This window comes from Tupaia chinensis, unplaced genomic scaffold (assembly GCF_000334495.1).
Source record: "Tupaia chinensis unplaced genomic scaffold, TupChi_1.0 Scaffold000228_1, whole genome shotgun sequence".
NCBI lineage: Eukaryota > Metazoa > Chordata > Mammalia > Scandentia > Tupaiidae > Tupaia > Tupaia belangeri.
Window position 1 is genome coordinate 3,618,991 of NW_006159703.1, and position 22,263 is coordinate 3,641,253.

Genomic DNA, 22,263 nt, shown 5'->3' on the forward strand with positions numbered 1-22,263 from the left:
TAGAGGGCTACTGCTCATTTCCTCCAAGATTTAACAATCTTTCCTTATTTCAGTCTTCCTGTCTGGCTTCTAATCTATCCCAAATGATAAGCTTCAAGTATGCTAAAATACAGAACATAGTAAAGCATTCATGCTGCTAAGGGGTTTGTTTGTGTGGTTTTGTTTTGTTTTATTTTAAAAATCCATATTCTGCATTATTCCCTAAAATATGGCCATTTGTGGCTTGATTCCATGGAACCGTAACATTCTTTTTATAATTCAAAAGCAAGGCAAATTACAACACTACCCATTCCGCAGTGCTGCTGGGTGCACATACTCGATCTTTGTGAATTTACTGTTTTTCATTATTCATGTGCCTTGATTGATGTTCTTAGCCCCCTTTTCTTGTATAGATTTTTCACATGTTCAATGCCAAATTTGCAAATGTTCTTATGTTCTGATAAAGGCATCTGGGTCTCTCAGCATAATTTTAGTACCTAAATGCTTACTACTTACTGTACGTTCAGGACTATGTCTTATTCATCTTTGTAGGTTCCCCACTCCTTACTCACTCCTCCACACGTACACAGAGATTTGAAGAGCACAGCGTGGGTGTTAGAATTATTTTTAAACTTAATTTTTTTTGTATTAAAATCAGTACCACAAATCTAAAGAACACCTACTGGCACTCAGTTGAAAGGTATTTTAAACTTCTGTTTTAATTCAAAATGTCCAAATATATCTCTGGTTCACGGTTGAACAGGTTTTCTAGGTGGTGTCATGAAAACAAAAAGATCATCTTTGGCTATTAGTTTATATAAGAAATAAGACATCTGAGTGATCTTAACAGTCATTATTGAGATGGGTTTGTCCACATCATATTAAAATATGCTATGGAATACACAATTTTACAACGTATAATATACAGCAACAGTAAATAGGTGCTAAAAATAATATTAAGTACTAATAAGTAATAATCCATACTCCATTTTTATTTCTTCAGTAAAGAAGAAATAGGATTTAACTTAAGTAAGACTCTACATTTTTAAGTTAATTTGTTTCTTCCATGAGAAACGAGAGGAGAAAGATAGCATTCCCCCACCCCACCCCACCCCACCCCACACACAGGGTCTTGACGCGACAATCCACACCAGCTTCAGCCAGCTTGGGATCATGGGTATTCACATGCTTGGTACACTGAGGGCGGTCCCCCTGACATGAACCTGGACCTTCCCCTGTGGGTCAACCTCAGAGCACCGAGTTTGAAGGCTGCACTACTGTCTTGTTCTAGACTCCACATCTTCATAGCAAACATTCAAAGTATTAAATGTCTGTCTGAGGCCATGTCCTTTGGTGGCTGACTGAGAACTCCAAACTATCATAATGTTTATATTGGGTCATCGGAAAAGTCATCACGTATTTTCCTATGTAAAAATGAGTCATGACTTTTCTGACAACTAGTAATATTTTGTTGTTAATTTGGTTTTAGGCCTGACTCCCTACGACTTACTTTATAATTCTTTTGAGAATAAGGTCCTGATCTGTACTTCATATTCTTAAGAGAAAGACAAGAACCACTCAGTAAACCATTTATTAGCTTGTTGTTCCTTAATTTTATCTGTGCTTCCTCAACTAACTGGGGAATGGAGGGAGGGTACAATGCTATCTCCCTCAGAGATGTCATACTTTACCTGCCACAGAGCTGGTGCCACTCAATACTGTTCCATGTACAATTGACGGAGTTCTTCCTGGGGCTATGCCACTCTGGATCCCTCCCTCAAAGTGTGAGTTGTCACTTCATCATCACCACCATCATCATCATTAGGCCCAAGAAAAGAAAGATTCCAATTCCTTGAAACTACAGAGAGGGCGGCAAAGTGGAAACAGTTCCTTCATGATATGTGTGTGTGAGGGGATGGAGGTAACTGTGCTTATCTCCTAAAGCAAAAAGCTCCAAATTTTAAGAATCTGTGTGGATTTCTGTCCTCTTATGTAATAATTCTTGTGTGAGGTTTTCAGTAAGTTTGGATTCTGACTGACTCACATAGGGTTAAGCTAAGGGTTTTGTATCATTACTATGAATTGTCATAACTACTAGAACTAAAACCACTAGAAACTAACGAAAATAGGTTGCTGAATATTCAAGTGAAAATTGACATTTTTAAGAAAATTATGTATTTTGACACATAGAGTATCAATCACCTCAACAATATCATTGTGTTGCAAACTGTCTTAAGACAAGATCTTCCTCTCAAAACATTAGGAAGACACCCAGTGGATATACTGCATAGAAAGTGTGGATCCTCGCCTCCTTTTTTTTCTCCTCTCTGGGGCTCACCAGGAGCATGATGCTTATCAGTGGAACCCAGCTTGGAACTACTAACCTGGGTAGAGAAAAAAGCTATTTTCCAGAAGCCCCAGAGTCACTCAGGATAGTTCACGTACATTTCTAAATTTTCCACAAACGCTGTCATTTGAGACAGCATAGACAAGCGAGGAGGACATTATGTTAAGCAAACATAGTCAGGCACAGAAAGAAATACCACATGCTCTCTCATATGTGGAATCTAACAAGGTGACCTCATAGAAGAGAGTCGAGTAGAAATTACTAGAGGCTGGGAAGACTGAGGGTAGTAAGAATGAGGAGACATTAGTCAATGGACACCAAAGTACATTAAGAGGAATACGTTCTGTTCTAGGGTGACTAGAGTTCAAAATAATTTATTATATATTTCCAGATAGCCAGAGGAGAGGATTTTAAATGCACCCAACACAAAGTAATGTGAAATGTTCGAAGGGTTAGACACACAAATTATCCTGATTTGATCATAACACATTATTATTTATACATTTAAAAAACTGTACTTTGTCAATATATACAATTCTTATGTCAATTAAAAATCATTTAAAAATACTTTTAATGTCTCAAGTTACATGAATTTACAGTACGGAAACAAAGACACAGGAACCGTATGGGTCACAGCACTGAGTTCTGGGATTCGTGCTACTCAGTCTATTTTGCAGTTGAGGATTTTTCCAGAGGATGAAATTCCTTTGAAACTGCTCTCTGAATCTCTTCAGAGGAGAAAAAAAATGTTCATAATTGACAGAACTGTCAACAACAAAGCACAAAATTCTGTTTTGTTCATTTATTGCTTAAAAAGAGTAGGAAAGGAAGGTAGGTAATTTTCTTTAAAAATATATGTAATACCTCTTTAAATTTTTGTTTTTAAAAGAAAATCCTGTACTATACACATAACTCATGTATAATTTCTTAATAATTATTTAAACACAGAATTTTCAAATTCATTATTTTTTGTGGAATTGTTGGGTCCTTTACTTTCTTTCCTCACTGAGCAATTTGTAGGTATGTGAGCTTTGTTTGTGAATGTAAATGTTGTTGGAGTGCTGCTACCATTTGTAGCAAGAATTGGGTCTTGATTAATATCTAATAATAATAACATTAAAGATATATTTGTCTTTTACTTCATTTAATTTTCAGAAGCACAATCAAATTCTGATAAAAAGAGAAAAGCAATTTACCTAATTTATTAAGAGTTACCCTGGAGTCAGATTTAAAGACTCTAGAGACTTAAAGTTGGAATCTGTTCCATTGGTTGGATGATCTGGTATTAAATTGCCTTACCTCAATAAACCTCCGTTCAGTTATGTATATAATAGAGATAGTATTATTTTCTTCAAAGTGTGTTGGTACAAGGCATGCAACAACTTTAGTGCAATATTTAGCATCATAACACAGGCAGTAGTAAAGTAAATAAAAGTCAACACAGCAACAAAAACTAACATTAATGTCAAATATGTTTTGGAAGAAATCCCTAGTCTTTTTTTTTTTTTTTTTTTTTTTTGCCGGAAGTCATGTTGCTTGCCAAAGAAAGACAGAGAAGGAGAGGGAAAATACACTGCCCCATGGAGAGTGGTTAGGCCACAATCATTCCTCTTTCTTTCCCATCTTTTGGAGTTTGAGGCATGCATACATATGCATGTGCCTGGCACACTTCTCAAGCCACCAGACTCAGGATTCAAACAGTGTGGTTGGCCGTATAGGATTCAGCTGCCTCAACCACAGACATTTTTTAACTTGGACTTAACCCGAAAAGCAGATTGATACATTTCAATAATTTCCTTTTATTTTTCCAATTTATCAGAGTATGAGTGCATGCCAGAGAAAGACAGAGAAAGAGGAAGAGAGGAGAGAAAGAAATCATTCTCAATAGGGCAGAGTCATGCCACAATCCCTCTCCTCCACTTCTTCATCCTGTTAGGATTTTGGGCACACATGTACACATGCCTGGCATGTTTTTCAACTCACCAGGTTTGGGACTTAAACTGCTTAGTCAGCTCTGTAAGATCCAACCTCTTTAACCACCATGACACTGTCTGGCCCTGTGCCTAATGTTTTTTAATTGTTGTGGCCAGAATTTGAACAGCATGGTCGGCCATATTGGGCCTGGCTCCCTTAACCACTATGCTATGGGGTCAGCCCCTCAATAATTTCTGTGTACTGATGTAAACATTGTATTTGACTCATTAAAAAAAAAAAAAAAAAAGATACATAATTGGACCAGCAGATGGCGTAAAGGCTATGTCACTGGACTCCCATGTAGTTGACCGAGGTTCAAGACCCAACGGCTAAAACTCAGGCCGGGTGAGTGTGCGTGCTTGCCCAAGATCCCGAGAGGAGAATGGAGGAAAAGGGACTGAGGAGTGGCCATCCCCCCGTGTGTGGGGGGGTGATTTCTCACTTTCTGTCTCACTGTCTCTCTCTGTCTTTCTGGCAAGTGCCAGCGCCCTATAGCAAAATGACTCAAAAAAAAAAAAAATGCATAGTAAGAGAAAAAAGGAAGCACTAAATACTGATTCAAAGGCATCCTGCCAATGTATTAATACTTTAGGTCTGTTAGTTAGCAGCGACAGTGGTCAGTGCACAAAAACAAAAGACTTCAGCAGGGAACCATGTTACTATTTATATATTCCCTGTAACTGGTCATTGTGTTAATGTTCTGTTGAATTTTGGCCCTTTTTCTTTTTAAAAATAAAAAAAATGTTCTTTTGGGATAGGAATCAGGAAAAATAATCGGAAGTCTATGAATGCCTTCTATTTTGAGGATTTTCAGTTAAATTTTTGTGATGTTGATGAGATAATGACACACTTGTGAGAATCAGCTATTCAAATTCCTTCCCCCCACCAGAAGAAAAGCTCTTCTCTTGGCTTGTCTGAATTGTTTCCATATAAAGGAACCCATACATTGGCAGTCATTGATTGTATGTAAAACAAAGGATGTGAAAAAGATAACCAAAAGACTTAGGCTAGATATTCACCCCACCTATTTTATTGTGAGGGTTTAAAGTATTAAACATTATTTGTAACTTGTAAAATATAGTATTACCATAGAGTAATTGTGAAAAAAATGACTTGGCCTACCAATTATAGAAGATATAGAATAGGGTCAGCTGGTGGTGAGGTGGTTAAGGCAGCTAGAACCCACAAAGCCATCTTTGAGGTTATAGTCCCGGACCCTGCTGCTTGAGAAGCATGCCAGGCACGTGTGTGTATGCATCCAAAAATCATGCAAGGAGAATGGAGAAGAAGAAACTGTGGCAGGCCATACCCCAAGGGGGATAATTTATACCTCTCTCTGGTGTGTGCATGCATCCTATAGCAAAAACTAACAAAAAATTAAAAATAAAGGCACAGAATAAATAATTGATGGGACTTAAGAGGAACTATTGAAGCTGCAAATTTTCCCGTCGAAATGTCATAGTGACTGCCCACAAGCCAGATTCAAGCCAGACCGATAATTCATTTTATCAAATGTTTATCTGCTGCTATTTTTATGTTCATTTTCAGTTTATATATTGGTGAAACCCAAATGTTTGCCTGATAAACAATTACCATCAATATTGGGGGAATACGGTCCTATCACAACACTTATCTAAAATACTCATTGTTCAATTCCACATGTCTGCCATGAGGAAGTGCGGGCTTGGCGTTGTCAGATTTTTCTTACTCTCTTGAGGAGGCAGATATCCTGCTATCTCTTGAAATGTCAAAATCGTAAAATTTGGAGTAAAAGCATATTTTTAGAAATACTGGACTGGAAGCATACATTGTGTTTTATTAATATGTTACCTACTCCGTAAACACTTCCTTGAGCTGGATCCAGTTTACAAAACTTTTGAACTTAACCACTGTGTCATGAGGTAAGATAGACCTTATTTCAATTTCAGCTCTAAAACATTAACCGATTGGCTTGGGCTAAGAAATTTAACCTGTGAAAGCTCTATTTCTCTCTTGCAAAATGGGGAAAAAAATGCTTATATCACCAGACTGTAGTGAAGAGTGCAATAAGGACATAGGTGAAAACATTTAGCATAACAAATACATCATAGGTAATTGAAGAATTGAGATATTTTTCTTTGTTTCTGAATAACTTAGAAAAAATAAGTTTTGTTTTATTCCATTTATATTTTTTATATTTGCAGCACAAGATATTCTTAGTATTAAAAGTGGCCGAGTTATCTCATTCATTGCTGAAACAAACTTACTTGAATTACAAAGAAAATATTAAACCCTGGATCTTTCCACCTCTTCTATATAAATATAGATGAATCAGCATCAAGTCTGAAAAAATGTTCTGAGTGACCCAGGGGAAAGTGCATCTTTGTAAAAAGACTCTCTCCTGAACAAATGCTTTCTACTCTCTCATCAACTACTCTCTGTCATAAAGGCTCGTCTGTTAGTCCAACAGCATTTGAACACATCAAGAATGTGGTTAGTGATGGCACCACATGAACCGAGAACCGATCGATTCTGTGTAGATTAGTTGTATAGTTATATAGCCAAAGATCAATGTTTCAAAGCAGGAGGATTATACAAAATAAATGTAGACAGTTAATGCTTTCAAACTGTCCAAATGTTAGTGAAAGTTCAGTAAGCCAGTGACCAGTGATTGACTAGAAATATGAATTTGTCTCTCTACTACCTTCCAGGAGCCTCGACTAAACCATTTAGGCTTGATTTTAAAAACCATGGAGTGTGGGCCAGCCATGGTGGCGAGGGTGCTGGACTGCCACATGGCCGACCATGGTTTGAGTCCCAGACATGGCAGCTTGCTTTCTCACTTTCCATATCTTTCTCCCTCTCTCTGTCTGTCTGTCTGTCTCTCTCATAAACATATGTGTCCTATAGCAGATTGAAAATAATAAATAAAATTAAATAAGTAATTCTAAAAAAAATGGAGAAAAATATAAAATCACACATTACAGTTAAAAGAGGTTGGATAGGGCATGGGGCCAAACCTGCTCAGAAGAGTATATTAGCAAGAATCAGACATGTTTAAGCATGCCTTTGGACACTGATCTCTTTTAAATCTGTGGTAGATAAAAACCTTATGGTTGCACAGTGATGGAAGAAATGATCTCTCTTTTGGCAGGTTGCTACCGTCCTTTTTCTTGCTTTTGAATGTAACATTGCACCCTGTAGGTCTAAAATGTGGACAATCTAGCTAAGAAGAGAAGAAGATGGGTAAAACACACTTGCTACATAAAACTAATTGGAGGAAGGGGTTCCATGTTACTTCCTTTTTAAAATGCCAGGACTTACTTTTAATTACTGCTAATGTTTTAGGCATCTGGCTCAGCATACTGTAAATTCTAAATTTTATACATGATTTTATTAAGTGAAGTACTTTGAAAATAAAAGGAAATCACAATTCAAATGTTTCCCATAATATAGCTAAAATGATATCTTCTCTAAAATACAAAATTCTTTTTATAGTTAATTAACCACTACTTATAATACTCTTTAAGAGGCATAGAAGACAAATACTGAACCACTGGAGTCAGAGTAATTCCTTCCTTTGGGTCTAGATAGCTAGCACTGAGTAGAAGATGGAGAAACTCCGGTAATTTCCAGAGGATCCATTTTTATAATTGGAATTATCTAGGACATTCATAAGAAAGCAAGTTCAGGATCTACCATATCTTCAAAACACCTCATTCTTTCTATCTTGTCAGTACTATGAGCAGAATCGTTAGCTTGTATATTTTAAGCAAATTATCAGAATAGATTTTTAACTATAAATTTTTCAAAGTGACTATCATTACATAAAAATGTATCATTGATTGTTTCTGTTCTTTGTTAATGACTTACTGGTAGAATGACACAGTGCCTTGTATTTTACAGAATGATACTCATCCAAAATACTTCTGTTTAGATTTATCAGTATTATTGCATTAAAAAAAAGAAAGAAGAATTTTGGTTTCGGAAAATATATTCAAGTTAGGGATGCCTGACCTGTGAATTAACTTTAAGGGCTTTAAATACAGATCAGTGATGACTATAGAATAAGAGCTCCCTTATTCTTAGAAGGTACCTCTCTCCATGAAATGCTGCATAAGAGCCAGATAAGAAAATGTGGGTAAAAAACATTTGCTTGGTTTACATTTTTATTGTGGTTATACTGGAAAGCATTTTCCAGAGGAACATTTCCAGTTTGGAACAGAAGGCAAGATGAAAATATCTCCTTGTTTTTTAAGCAGATGCTCACGGGCTTTTTCAAAGTCATAATAATCACAGCAAAATTTCCTTCTTGAAAACACCACCCATGAGTTGTTTTTTGACCACATATTGTCAACTAAACTTCCTAAGGTTTGATTTTCCATTCTAGCTTCAGTGGAGCTTCAGAATTTCAAGAACTGTAGTAAATACCATGATCCTGATTTAGATGCCAAACAAAAGACAGACAACAAAGACTTTTTATTCACACTTAAGTTTCAGTGTGTATAGAGATGGCTGGACCCAATGGTTGGAAGGGATATCTCAGTGGACCCTCCTCTTCCAAGTCACTCTTTATGTATTCAATTTCAAAACCATCAAGAAAATAGGACGCTGCCTTAATTTATCTTTAGAGGACAGTACATTTTGTTTTAGCTTAATTATTGGATATAGATATGAGGGAATGATTTGTTTTTGCTTAGTGAATTTGGTAGAGTGGATATTTAGAATAAATAGCTGTGAGTGTGTATCAAGTCATTTGATGCTAGTAATAATGAAGTTGCTAGCTTGTTTTAATAAATTATAGTGAATTCAAAAGCAGCCTATTAGTGATGTCACTATTTCTGACTTGCAAATCAGTTTTTGGAAGGGAATGAGGGAATAAAGGAGCCACGGAGGTGTCCATAGCTTTCCTTACTTATTTAACACCATATAGTGAATAATCTTTAATAACGAATTGTTAAGAGTTAAAATTTTGTCACTTTTAAGAATCTGATTTTCCGGTATCAAAACCTTAACAACCTCCTGACAATATCATGTCCATGAAAGCAATTCATTATGCTTTACAGCCAAATTTAAAGAGGATTCCAGTCGAACCAACCGTTAGTGGAAAAGTCTTCCACAGCCTTCACCACAGAACTAAGAGACCATTCATTCATTCACTCAGCCAACCAGTCTTTATTGAGCACACATACTGTGCTAAGGCACTCGTTTTATTATTTTAAGAATTATTCATTTATTTTATTTCATTTGCTATCATCATTATTATTTATTTAAACCAGAGAAAAACAGAGAGAAAGAGAGAAAGGGAAAGCAAGAAAGCAAACCGCAAGATCCAGTACTCGAACCATGATCGGCCATGTGGGAGTCTAGCGCCCTAACCACTACACCACCTGCCAGCTGGGCACTCGTTATTCATTGACAAACAAGACAGTTTCATTTTCTGTCCTTAAAGTGCTTATGACCTAGTCAAGGTCAGAGAAGATCAAGAAAGCTGATAAGGACTGGTCCCATGGCCTAATAGGTAAGGGAGCAAGATTCCAGCTGGCCGAACTCAAGATTTGAGTCCAAGATCCAGCATCTTGAAAAACATACTGGGCGTATGCATGTGTAAAATCTCAGCAGGATGGAGAAATGGAGGAAAAGAAATTGTGGCATGACCATACCCCACTGAAGGGGGCACTTTCTCCTTCTCCCTCTCTGTTTCTGGTAAGTGCACACACCCCCTCTAGTAAATTAAAAAAAAAAAAAAAAAAACAGGCAAATAAATAGCCCCATAATTATGACTTTAGGAAATTCTACCAAGAAAACACACAAGGTGCAGGAAGTAACAGGACATATATGTACATAGAGAATCCTCTCAAAAAGTTCTATTTCAAGTTTAGACTAACAGTTTAAGAAGAATCCATCCATTTATATTTAAAACACAGGAAGAGTCAGATGATTGATTTTTCACTTGAAAACTATTATATATGTGTTTAACGAATACAGTGTAAACACAAGACGACAAAAATGTATTTTGGTTTCTTTCTTTCTTTATTAGGTTTTTGCCACAAGGCATGTGTGTTCACCAGAGAGAGACAGAGAGACAATGAGAAATCACCCCCCTACACAAGGGGGATGGCCACACTGCAATCCTTTCTACTCCATCCTCCTCTTGAGATTTTGGGCATAGACACACACACACGTGCCTCATGTGTGCGTGTTTTTTTTTTGTTTTTGGTGTTTTTTTAGAGTTTTTTTGCTATAGGCGTGTGTGCTCACCTGAGAGATGAAGAAACAGAAAATGAGAAATCAACCCCCCAGGGGGGGTTGGCCACACTGCAATCCCTTCTCCATTCTTCCTCTCAGGATCTTGGGCATGCATGCACATACGACCAGTGTACGTTTTAAGTCTCCAGGTCCGGACTCCAACTGCGGCTGACTATGTGTGAATCAGCAACATAACCATTAAGCCATCTGCTGATCTCTCTCTCTCTCTCACACACACACACCCACACACACACCCACACACACACACCCACACACAAACACACACACACCCTCTCTCCCTCCTCCCAATGATTTTCAAGCCACCAGGTCCAGGACTTCAACCAGGTCATATATGTGGGAGTCCAACACCTTAACCTCCACATCACTGGCCCTACATATTTTTATTTTGAGAGGTCACGTGGTGACTCATACATGTTTAAATATACTTTTATAAAAGATCTAAGTTAGTTACATAATTAACACTACCAGACATGCTACTATCACACTGGGAAAAAAGCTTATATTTGAAAGAGATCCATTCTTGCTTTTGTTTTGTTAATTGCTGCTGATGCAGGCACTTCTAATTCCTACCAATTCAAACAGGGATTTCACAAATATAGGTTTAAAACTCATTCATTATCAGCAGACAAGAGATTACCAAGGTAAATTTAACACCCATTGAGAGAGGCAATGGCAGGTCAGGGTAACAGAATTCCTGTTTCCTGAAAATAACGCCTGACTTCTTGTTGCTGTTGTAAATCAAGCAGGATCTATCTTGATTAGAAGAAGTATTTAAAAGCAAAGTGTAAAGACCCTCCGGAGACAAAAAAAGCTAAATCGTCAGTAAAAATACACACAGAGATCAAAACTTAAGTAGACATCTAATGGGTTGTCTGAAAAGTCAAGCTATATTTTTCTCTGTTTTTCTATGTAAAAATGTATCATGACCTTTCCAACAACTCCGTTTCTGTTGACATGGAAAAATGACCACCACAAATAAAGTAAAAGAAATATAAAATAATGCTTAGCATATGATCTATTTGTCAAATCGTACACTTGCATGTATGTCTATATGTATACAGAAAACATGTAAAGTGAAATATTTTATTTACTTATGTATTTATTTTTGAGAGACTTTTTGCTATAGGGCAGGTGCACTTGCCAGAGAGAGACAGACAGAGAGAGAGAACGCAAATAATCCCCCTAAGGGGGATGGCCACACCACAATCCCTTCTCCATTCTCCTTTCGGGACCTTGGCCATGCACGCACATGCACCTGGTGTGAGTTTTTAAGTCACAGGATCCAGGACTCACACAGGAGTCAACTATGTGGGAGTCCAGTGTCATAACCATTATACCATCTGTTGGTCCCAAAGGAAATATTTTAAAATGCTAACAGTAATGATTTCTTAATGCAAAGTTTATGGGTGATTTTCATCTTCCTTTTACACATTGTATATTTTTCCACAATGAGTATTTACTAACTTATTTAAAAATCTTAATTGTACTAGTGAATAATGATTTCAAATGCAATGTCTTCAGTGTGATAGCTCTCATTTTTACTTTAAGCTAATTAATTATAATTAATTATAAAGAATACTTTTTCTAGAGTCAGCCAGTGGAGTGGTGACTGAGGTGGCTGGATCCTACATGGCCACCTCCACCACGGCAGTTGGAGTCCCAGACCTGGCAGCTTGAAAAATATGCTGGGTGTATGTGCATGCATGCCCAAAATCCCAAGAGGAGAATGAAGAGGGAGGAACTACAGTGTGGTATCCCCATGGGGTGGGGGCTGGGAAGATTGTGTTTGGGGGTTGCTTTCTCTATTTCTCTCTACTCTCTCTCTCTGTCTGTTTGTCTCTCTATCTTTCTGGTGAAGGCACACACTCGATAGCAGAAAATAAAAAATTTTAAAAAGCTTTTTGCAAATATAGAATGATAGTTCAGATGACATGACTTGCTATTTAGTCAGGGCTGAATTGCCAAGTAGTCAAAGTATGGGTCTAGAATATTAGTGAAGCAGGTCATCAAAAACATAGAATATTTAATTTAAATATATATTCAGGTTTTGATATTTCAAAAAAGCATTTGTCCAAGGGAACTATCAGAAAGCTATTGAACTGACATACACTTATTTTATTACTTAATATCATTTTTATTTTTAAGAATATGTAGGTGAAATGATGCTTAGTAAGAGATGGTATCATTAAGTAAGAGAAGGCATCATTTCTTTTTTTTTTTCAAATTCTGGGACTCATAAAATTTTTAATTTGGTCCTAAGTAGAAAAAAAATTGTTACCTCCCAACTCTGTGGCATTAAAAATAAAACAATAATTATATATAAAATAAGTACATATTAGCCCAACAAAGTTCTGATTTTCACCCAGTAGTAATCTTATGCTACCTGAAATATCAAGAAGCCCAAATTTCCTCTATGATATTTCCTTTGTGTGAGCTTTTTTTGTTTATTTGTTTATTTCCTAAGTATCCATTTCGTCTATTTGGCAGCTCAATATGGCCAAAAACCAAATAATGGCATCTGAAATAGCCAAAAATCCAAATAAAAATGAGTCAGTCATGCAAGGAAGATTACTGTATCTGATATTTTAAAATTTACATCAGTAAGGTAATTCGTTATTTCTCTAACATGGTAGATTCGAACTCATGAGACTCAGGATCCAGCCCATTAAAACATTACCTAAACACCAACATCGACAAGGCTTACTTGCCTGAATATGTTTCTACTTATTTAAAATAATTATGAAGATGGTAGCATTACTAATGTGATAGAATTGCTGAGAATGGAAGATGAGAAATAAAGAATGGAAGAAGACTTTAAGAACTATATTTGCTATATTTTGAGTAGTATATGAATAGAAGGTAATGATCACCTTAACTATAGTTACATTGTTTTGTCATAACTATCTCACACACATGCATACTGTACATTCTCCAAGGAGATTCTATGTTGCTAGCATATGCATATACTGCTGGTAGTCAAACAGCTTTCCAAATGGTTGTTAGTCAATCAATTAAGTCCTCTTTTAAAGCATAGTTTCACGGGACCAGCAGTTAGTGTAATGGCTATGTTGCTGGACTCCCACATATTCGACCTCAGTTCGCATCCCAGACCCGGTGGCTTAAAACTCACGCCGGGCACATATGCGCATGTGCCCAAGATCCTGAAAGGAGATGGAGGAGAAGGGATTGTGGTGTGGCCATCCCCCCTGGGGGTTGATTTCTCGCTTTCTATCTCTCTGTCTCTCTCTGTCTGGCTGGCAAGCGCACGCGCCCTATAGCAAAAACCTCTCTAAAAAAAGAGAAAAGAAAAAAAAAACAACATAGTTTCACTTGATAAAATACAATGCATTTGAAAATGCACATTATGAAAAACCTGAATAGATTCCAAAAATTCTGCACCAGAAGAAATTGATACTTTCATTCCATTTTGGAATCTTTAATTCCAGTTTGAACTTTTAGAATTGTCCTTGTCATAGTGGGTTATGTAAACAGGGGAACTTTCCTCAGTTAACAATCACATATAATCCTAGATTATTTATTTCAATAAAAGCTGATTTTTTAGTTACTTATACTGAAATTTCCACAATAAATTTGGTTCTCTTTTAGTCTTCGACCATGGGAAACAAAGCATTGACCTGTTGTAAACTGATGAGAAATGCAGAAAACAGTTTTTACTCTCTAAATATTTTCCAAGTCACCTGAGGGATTCTTATAGCACATACATAAAATCAAAATATATTCTGAGGTCCCTTTAGGAAATAAGAAGCATTCTATCACAGAGCAAGAAATTACATAATGTGTATTTTAATTAAAACAAGTTTTACTAAAGGCTTACATAGCAGTCGAAATATTTAACTTTAATATTCCAACCAGAGTGGTACTTGCAAGATAGTGTTTGAGGAAAAAATAATTAACAAAATTAGTTTGTTAAACAGCACATTTAAACAATAACCTGTATGTATCTTTCACATAATTTGTTTTTTCTGCCATCAGCTTAATGGCTCTTAAATTATTTTTTATTTAGACACCACTAAATAACACATTACAATTTTCAAAATTAACTATACAATGGGGAATAATTTTAACACAGCTATCTGGCATCACACTCCATCTTCCTCCAGTTGTGGAGAAAGGATGGCTTTTATGAACAGGCCCATCCTGATTTACCTGCATCCCGGCAGGATCACCTATAAATTTCTCCAGACAAATGATTAATCCATTTATTTAAAACATCCAGATTCTGGGGGCCCAGACAATGGAGCAATGATAAAACCGTGATCCTCGGGACCAGCAGTTAATGTAATGGCTATTTCACTGGACTCCCATGTAGTCGACCACGGTTCACGTCCCCGACCCGGTGGCTTAAAACTCACGCCGGGCGAGTGTGGGTGCATGCCCTAGATCCCGAGAGGAGAATGGAGGAGAAGGGACTGCAGTGTGGCCATCTGCCCTGGGGGTGATTTCTTGCTTTCTGTCTCTCTGTCTCTCTGTCTGTCTGGCGAGCGCACGCGCCCTATAGCAAAAACCTCTTTAAAAAACAAAATAAAACAAACAAACAAAAAAAAAACATGATCCTCACAAGGCAATCCCACTTCAGAAGGTTCCTGGTTAGTGTTTGGAGAACTCCCTGAGTGTGGCAGGCACCTGTGGACGCATGATCTGAGGCTGACTGGAAGCAGAGAGTCGATCACAATGTAGCCACTTTGTTGGGGGTGCCTGTACCCCTGTCTTTGTCTCTCTTTTTCTGTATCTCCCACTAATGGGAGAAACGAGTAAATTGAACTTAAAGAAAAATATCTAGATACTGTAATGTGAAAGCTCATTACAAAATGGAAATTTCCCTATAGATCTAGATCTGATGTTGAACAACTAAACACACTTTTAGATGACTGATTTACTTTAGCAAAAGTCTGAGACGTTCTTGTGAAGGAATCTAATCCACCCTAGACAAATGCATATGTAGGTCATACTTATGGAGATTTTAATGAGCAAAGAGTGTTCTGCCTTATCTAAATATGCAATAGAATATTCACATCTGCTGTGGAATGCTGTGGAATATATAAATATATATATATATTCCTCCCCCCAGGGTAAGTATGCTCCTGCTGGAGATAGACAGAGAGATAGAGAAGGAAAGTAAGAAACACCCCCCCCCAAGGCCACACCACAATCCTTTCTCTTCCATTCTCCTCTTGGGATTTTGGATATGTACGCACCCATGTCCAGCATGATTTTCACACCACTGGGTCCAGGGCTCTACCCATGAAGGTGGCCGTGAGGGATCCAGCACCTTACCCTCCACACCACCTACTCGCTTTACATTTTATATCTCTAATCATCATTCTTCTGAATAAAGTTGAAGCCCACTGGCCATATTTAAGTTTCCCCAAAAAAGCAATAACCCAAGTGTTGTGTAAACCCTCAGCTTATCTGCAACAAATGATTGCCATCTCTCAGTTTTTCTCCCCATGAAATAATCCTGGTTTCTTTACTCTACCTCAGAGAGTTCAACATGTAGTCCTTTGAACATACTTCAATTTTCTGTGGACTTTTAGCAAAGGTCATACAATCATCTTACACTGTAGGGTCAAAACTAGACCTATGTTCTCAACAGATCTGGCCACATGGCTGAAACAGGCAACCTACAGAGATTAAAGCCCATGACCTCTGTTGATGGGCCTCTGTTCAAACTATAACAACTTCGCCTAATAAACCACAACATATGAAAACTCCACACAAAGGAACTGAAAACAAAGCCTGAAGAGATTTGCTTCCTTTGCACCAACTGGATCAACAACTAGGTACCTTAGTTTTTTTCAAGTTTGCTATAGATATACATGAAATTTTAACTTGGAAGTCAAAGTTATCATTAAAAGATTCAGGATGCAGTGTGTTATAAAAATGTGGCTATGGCATATAAACCCAGCACCTCTTTCCTTGTCCTACTTTACATAGGTTGATACAATTAGGCACAGGGAAGCCTGAGTTTACAGAGCTGAGAATCAGTATACGACATGTTAAAAGCCCATTAAGTCACAACGGAGCTTTCCTAGGTATTAACCAAATAGGGCAGTTATTCTCAGATCAATTGAACTATACAACCAGATTCAAATACATATAAAAGTGTAAATGAGGGGGGTTGTGTGTGAAAGAACATACAAGATGAAAGCAAAAGAGGATACCATTATTTTATATTGTAAAAGATGTTTCCACAGACAGTGATATGATCAGATAGGAGATTGATGGATATACCTAGTTCATCTGAGGCATGTAATGTTACTGAGACATTTTTACCTGTAAGGGTTTTCCTGGCTTTAATTCAATGAAATCCATTATCCTGGGTGGTCATGGAGCCCAGTATCCTACTCATCTCAGGCATCTTTACTCTCCTGAGCTGCTATAAAGCCTTGACATAATAAAAGGTCAAGCAGATCGCAGTATGCATTTGTAAACTACAATAGCCCCCCAGTTCTCAGCCACAAGCCAGACATTCTCCTGCTAAGCTTTCCCCACTCTCTTCTTCCATTTCATTGTACAGTCGGGCTAATTTGGAAATGGGAAGGCTAGAGTACTTGGGGACACCTAGATTTTCAAAACAATCCTACTTTCTCACTTAATCACTTACAGAATCAGACTCATAATACATTTGAGAAGACCATAAAATGGTGCCGGGATACTAAAGGAATGAACGGAAAATAGCAGCACTATGAAATAAAATGAATGTACTTCACCTTCCAGTTCAGATGGGGCTTCCACCAGCCTCAAATGTGAAAAGGATGGGGTGGAATTTTAGGAAAACTGATTCGTTTCAAAATTCATTTGGCAAGATGCTGGACACAAAATAATGCCACAAGCCACCTCCCTCTCCCACCATTGTAAATTCAGGGCCCTCAATATCACCCCCCACAAACCCAATTAAAAATAAAGAAAAGAAGCAGGTTCTGAATGCCCATCTAGTTCTATGAAACAGATCAAATATTCTAGGTATCTATCCTAATGGTCACAATGAAACTGAAGGACAATAATGAGAATAAATCTCATATTAATCCAAATGAAGCCAAAGGTTAATAATACAAGCCAGAAGCACCGTTTCAAAAATATACCATTACCTTGGAGCATGCAAGGGCATTTATTAACCAGAGATGATGTTCGCAAAGCACACACTGCATATAAATATACCCGTAAATGCAACAGAAATGCTTAGTACCATGTGCATCTATGACACGCATATATCATAAGCTATACATGGGTATGTTCACAATCAAAGCTATGTACTAAAAATAAAACTCCAGATCAGGCAAATGGTTTCTCACCCAGAGTACATGAGAATTTGAAATAGAATGCTACATTCTAGAGGCATCTTTTCTTTTTCTTTTTCTTTTTTCAGCACTGAAGAAAACAAACAAAATCACCTAAAAATTAGGCCTCAGCTTATGAGACACAAATGTGTTTCTGAGGAAGGCCCAACCCTGTACGTGAGGGCTGCAAATGAAATGATTCCTTTCAATAACACCTTCTCTTGTTAGCTCCTTTTCCATGCCCCTGATTTCACTGCTAAGCTGAGGGGGGAAGGAACCAGAGGCTCGGTCTACATTCTAAGCCGGTTTGAGACAAAATCACAACACCATTTTTTTTTTTTTTATCACAAGCAGATGCCTTGCTACTTCTCTCCTCCTGGCAACCTGCCTCCCTCTCCCTCCTCATCTGTCTCCACATCTCTCCCTGCACATCGGAGAGACGGAAGTCATTGTTTAAGTCCAGGCTACAGATACATACATAGGGCGTTTAATAACCAGCGACACCAGGAAGATAGCTCCGCGGTCTCCTACTCACCATGCTGAGACCCGGAGAAGCTGCTGAAAGGAGGGAGAGATGCAAACTGAATCCATTTTCCTTGTGACCGAGTCGGACACAGCCTCCGAGCCCAACATCAGCAGCGGCTGCTGGGATTTTTCTCCCTCCCTCGCTGGTTGGCGATGGTGCGAATAGGAACCACCCTTCCAGGCTCACTAGAGTATCAGCAGAAGAGGCGGCGGCGGCGGCGGCGCAGCATCACCACTTGGGCCTCCTCCCTCTTGGAGGATGGGGTGAGCTCAGAAGCACCAGAACTTGCAGCAGACACCTGATCTGGCTCCTCCTACCTCCTCCCCCTCCCCCACAGCCCCACCCCTGCTGCGGTAGTCGCTGCTGGAGCGGCAGCTGCTGGTTGTCATGGCAATGACCAATGGTAAGCGAGGGGCTAAGGGGGAGGGGAGGTGGGTAAAGCAAGCTGCAGGAGCTGGAGGGGAGCGAGTTTGTGCTGCTGCCCTCTGGGATGCGCTTGGTCTCTCCTATCCTGAACTCCAGGCAGGTCTTTAAAAATGGAGCAAAGGAGGATAGGCATGGGAAGACAATCATTAAAATTTCATTGCAATCTATATCGAAATGTTCGAACCAGGTTAGTTGGGGTTTTTTGCATGATTTTTCAAGAAAATGGATTAAATTCGCGATCAGAAAAAAAAATGCAGAAAATTATATGCAATCGCAGATTATTATTACTCGAACTGTGTTCGTCTTTCAGAGGATCCTTTACTCCATGCCATTCAACAGTGCGAAAAAGCAAAGTGAGTGGCTGGCCTTTTCAATAAGATAAGCGTCTGTTTGGTCACTTTGCACTTCTGCTTGTTCTCAGGTGAGTCACTTAGTTTCACTGTTTTCAAGCTCCTCTGAAGAGGACCTGGAGGTATTTGACACGCCCCTGTGGAAAAAAAAGTTGGGATAGAAAAAACGGAAATTCCTTTGAACGGCAGTGGTTCTCAGTAGCACCAGTTGGTGGACAGTTCCAAGTCTTTGTAGTGTCAAACTCCTGGAGTGTTCAATTTCCTGCTGGCAATTCCATGCCATTTTCATGGACGCCCTTTTGGAGTTCCAAAGACAGCTGGCAGTCAGGGTAGGGAGGAAGAAGGGAAGCAAAATCAGCAGTGTCGAATTCCAGGCAAGTTCTGTTCTAACTATAACTTAGAGAGGACACTCGTCTTTATTTCATGCAATAGTTGTAAAGATTGAGATAAGGCGCTAAAAACCCCTGACTTGTAGGCATGTCCTAAGTGTATTTACAATTATTACTATCGTTACTAGTGTAGACGTACATTGTGGCCTCCTCTCAATCGGAGAATTAAGGGGATCACTGGTCATTTCAGGTAGGAGAAAATATTAGGGCCAGAGAACATCAAATACATGATGATGATAATGTTGGTGGTGACACAGACATGGAGTCTCAAAGAGATGAAATAGTCTCAGAAACTTGGTCATCGAGGATGTTGTAAATCTTAGAAGAATAAGATTTCTCAAATTTATATGACCAATAAATGACAGAGCCAAAGCTAAATCTGGCTCTACTAACACTATTTTCTCTCCTAAACACCATACTTTCTACCATGCCTTCACAGAATGGAGATAACCATTGTTCTTAGTCCACGGGATTTGACCACGGTCAAATGGTTGAATGGGATTAATCCAGGTTTCAGAGTCAGAGAGCTGAGGCGTGATTTCTATGCCATATTTACGATAGTTATGATTTGGGACACATTAGCCAACATCCCTGACCCTATGTTCCTTCATCTGTAAAATGGGAATAATCATAGGACCTCATGAGTCATGGTAAGAATCACATGGGAGGATGTATGTAAAGCATTGCTGTAATGTCCAGCACATAGTAAGTGTTCGATTAATGTTTGCTACAATTATGTGCTGTTCATGTGTAAATAAAGAATACTAAATCTAAGAAAACTTTTTTTTTTCTGCTTGGGGTCCGGTCATTCTTCATGTGAACAGCTTATTCCGACAAAACCAACTCAAGTGTAACTAGTTAGTCAAGGAAAAGGTTGCCGCTCTTCCTCAGCCCTGACACCCCTCTCGTTCTCCTCCAGGGAAAGCCTGCACCTGCTTTGCACAGCCAGGGGCCCCTGCCTCCCACCAGCGCCTCAACAGTCACACGCAGCTGGCACACACTCCCACATCAGCATCACGTAAGTGTGGTTGTATGACATAAGGAAATGGGATGTGATCACCTCCCTTCTATTCGGGTGTTCCTTATTTCCTCTTCTCATTTCTCCCCAGAGATGGCCTTTTAGTATGCAGAGAAGGAAGCTGAAGGCTGTGGGGTTTCAGACAGACCAAGGTGACAGAACCTTCCCACTGGCCTTGTGACAGTGCTGTTTATCTTTAGTGCCAAGCTCTGACCTGGCTGGAATGAACGATTCTAGTTATTCTCCTCTCTTCCCATCAACACAAACACAGATGTTCAGGCATCAATTAAGGAAGAGAAAATAGAGGGTTCTATAGAATAATTTCTCACTTTAACCATTCCAGTACTACACTTTCATTTTTTTTTTTGCTATATTAGATCTAATAATAGATTTCTTCTGATATTTAATTATTTATAATTTAATTATTCATTATTTATTAATTTTAAAATGAAATTTGCCTATGGCTCAACAGAACAGAAATAAAAATAGGATATGGTAAAGAGAGAGGTCCCAGAAAAGCAATTGAAAGCAAGTTTTTATTTATTTAGTTATTTGAAAAACAGATGTGCAAACATTATTTATAATAACATGTTGACATTTATTTATTTCTTCCATGAATGTTAGAGAGATAGACAGAGAGACAGCACAATCCACAGGGTTGTGGATACTGTGACCCATCCCCAGTCTGAACCAGCTTGGATCGTGGTCATGTGTGTCCCCAGTATATTAACTACATCTCTCGTCACGAACCTGTAACCTTCCCATGCGGGTCTATCTTGCAGAGCATTACATTTATCATTGTGTCACAGTCCAGCCCTCCTCCCTTTTTTATAATTTTGTTTTGGAGAGGTTTCTGCTATGGGGTGCATGCACTCGCCAGAAAGACAGAGAGAGACAGAGAGATAGAAAGTGAGAAATCACCCACCGGGGGATGGCCACAACGCAATCCCTTCTCCTCCATTCTCCTCTTGGGATCTTGGGCATGCACACACATGCACCCGGCATGAGTTCAAACCACCAGGTCTGGGACTCGAACCGTGGTCGACTACATGGGAGTCCAGCAACATAGCCATTACGCTAACATCTGGTCCCAGCCCCCCCCTTTTTTGACTTAGGGCACTTGCGGTTGCTAGGAGAGAGTCAAAGATAATGAGAGAGAAAGTGAGAAATCACTCCCCAGAGGTGATTTCCCTTCTCCTCTATTCTCAGGATCTTGGGCATCACACATGCACCCGGCATGAGTTTCAAGCCACTGGGTACAGGACTCAGATCACGGTTGGCCACATGGGAGTCCAACAATGTAACTGCTACACCATCTACTGGCCCCCAGAATAATTTCTAATTAAAAAACAAAATTCTAAGGACCAGCAGTTAGTGTAATGGCTATGTCGCTGGACTTCCATGTAGTCGACCGCAGTTCGCATCCCGGACCCAGTGGCTTAAAGCTCACGCCAGGCGCGTGTGCGCGCGTGCGTGCCCAAGATCCCGAGAGGAGAATGGAGGAGAAGGGATTGTGGCGTGGCCATCCCCCCTGGGGGGTGATTTTTCGCTTTCTATCTTTCTGTCAGTCTGGCGAGTGCACGTGCCCTATAGCAAAAAAACCTCTAAAAAAAAAATAAAAAATAAAATAAAATTCTAAATTTAACTCCCTTTATTGCCATCCCTTCTCTTATCTTGCTTTATTTTTCATATGCTCTTTATATAATT

The 22,263-nt window shown here is 38.7% G+C and overlaps 1 protein-coding gene and 1 long non-coding RNA gene across 2 annotated transcripts in view; one reads left to right on the plus strand and one right to left on the minus strand.

Annotated features, from left to right (window-relative positions):
• JAKMIP2 (janus kinase and microtubule interacting protein 2) overlaps nucleotides 1-18,595 on the minus strand; it is a 188,604-nt gene extending 170,009 nt beyond the window's left edge. Inside the window, exon 1 of the mRNA XM_006148053.3 lies at nucleotides 18,383-18,595. The gene's annotated coding sequence lies outside the window, so the exon portion shown is untranslated. The remainder of the gene's footprint in view (nucleotides 1-18,382) is intronic.
• Nucleotides 18,596-18,919: 324 nt separating this feature from the next.
• On the plus strand, nucleotides 18,920-20,539 carry LOC102489873 (uncharacterized). The gene is made up of 3 exons (XR_334508.2): nucleotides 18,920-18,986; nucleotides 19,110-19,220; nucleotides 20,458-20,539. It is a non-coding gene; the product is annotated as an uncharacterized LOC102489873 (long non-coding RNA).
• Nucleotides 20,540-22,263: the final 1,724 nt, after the last annotated feature.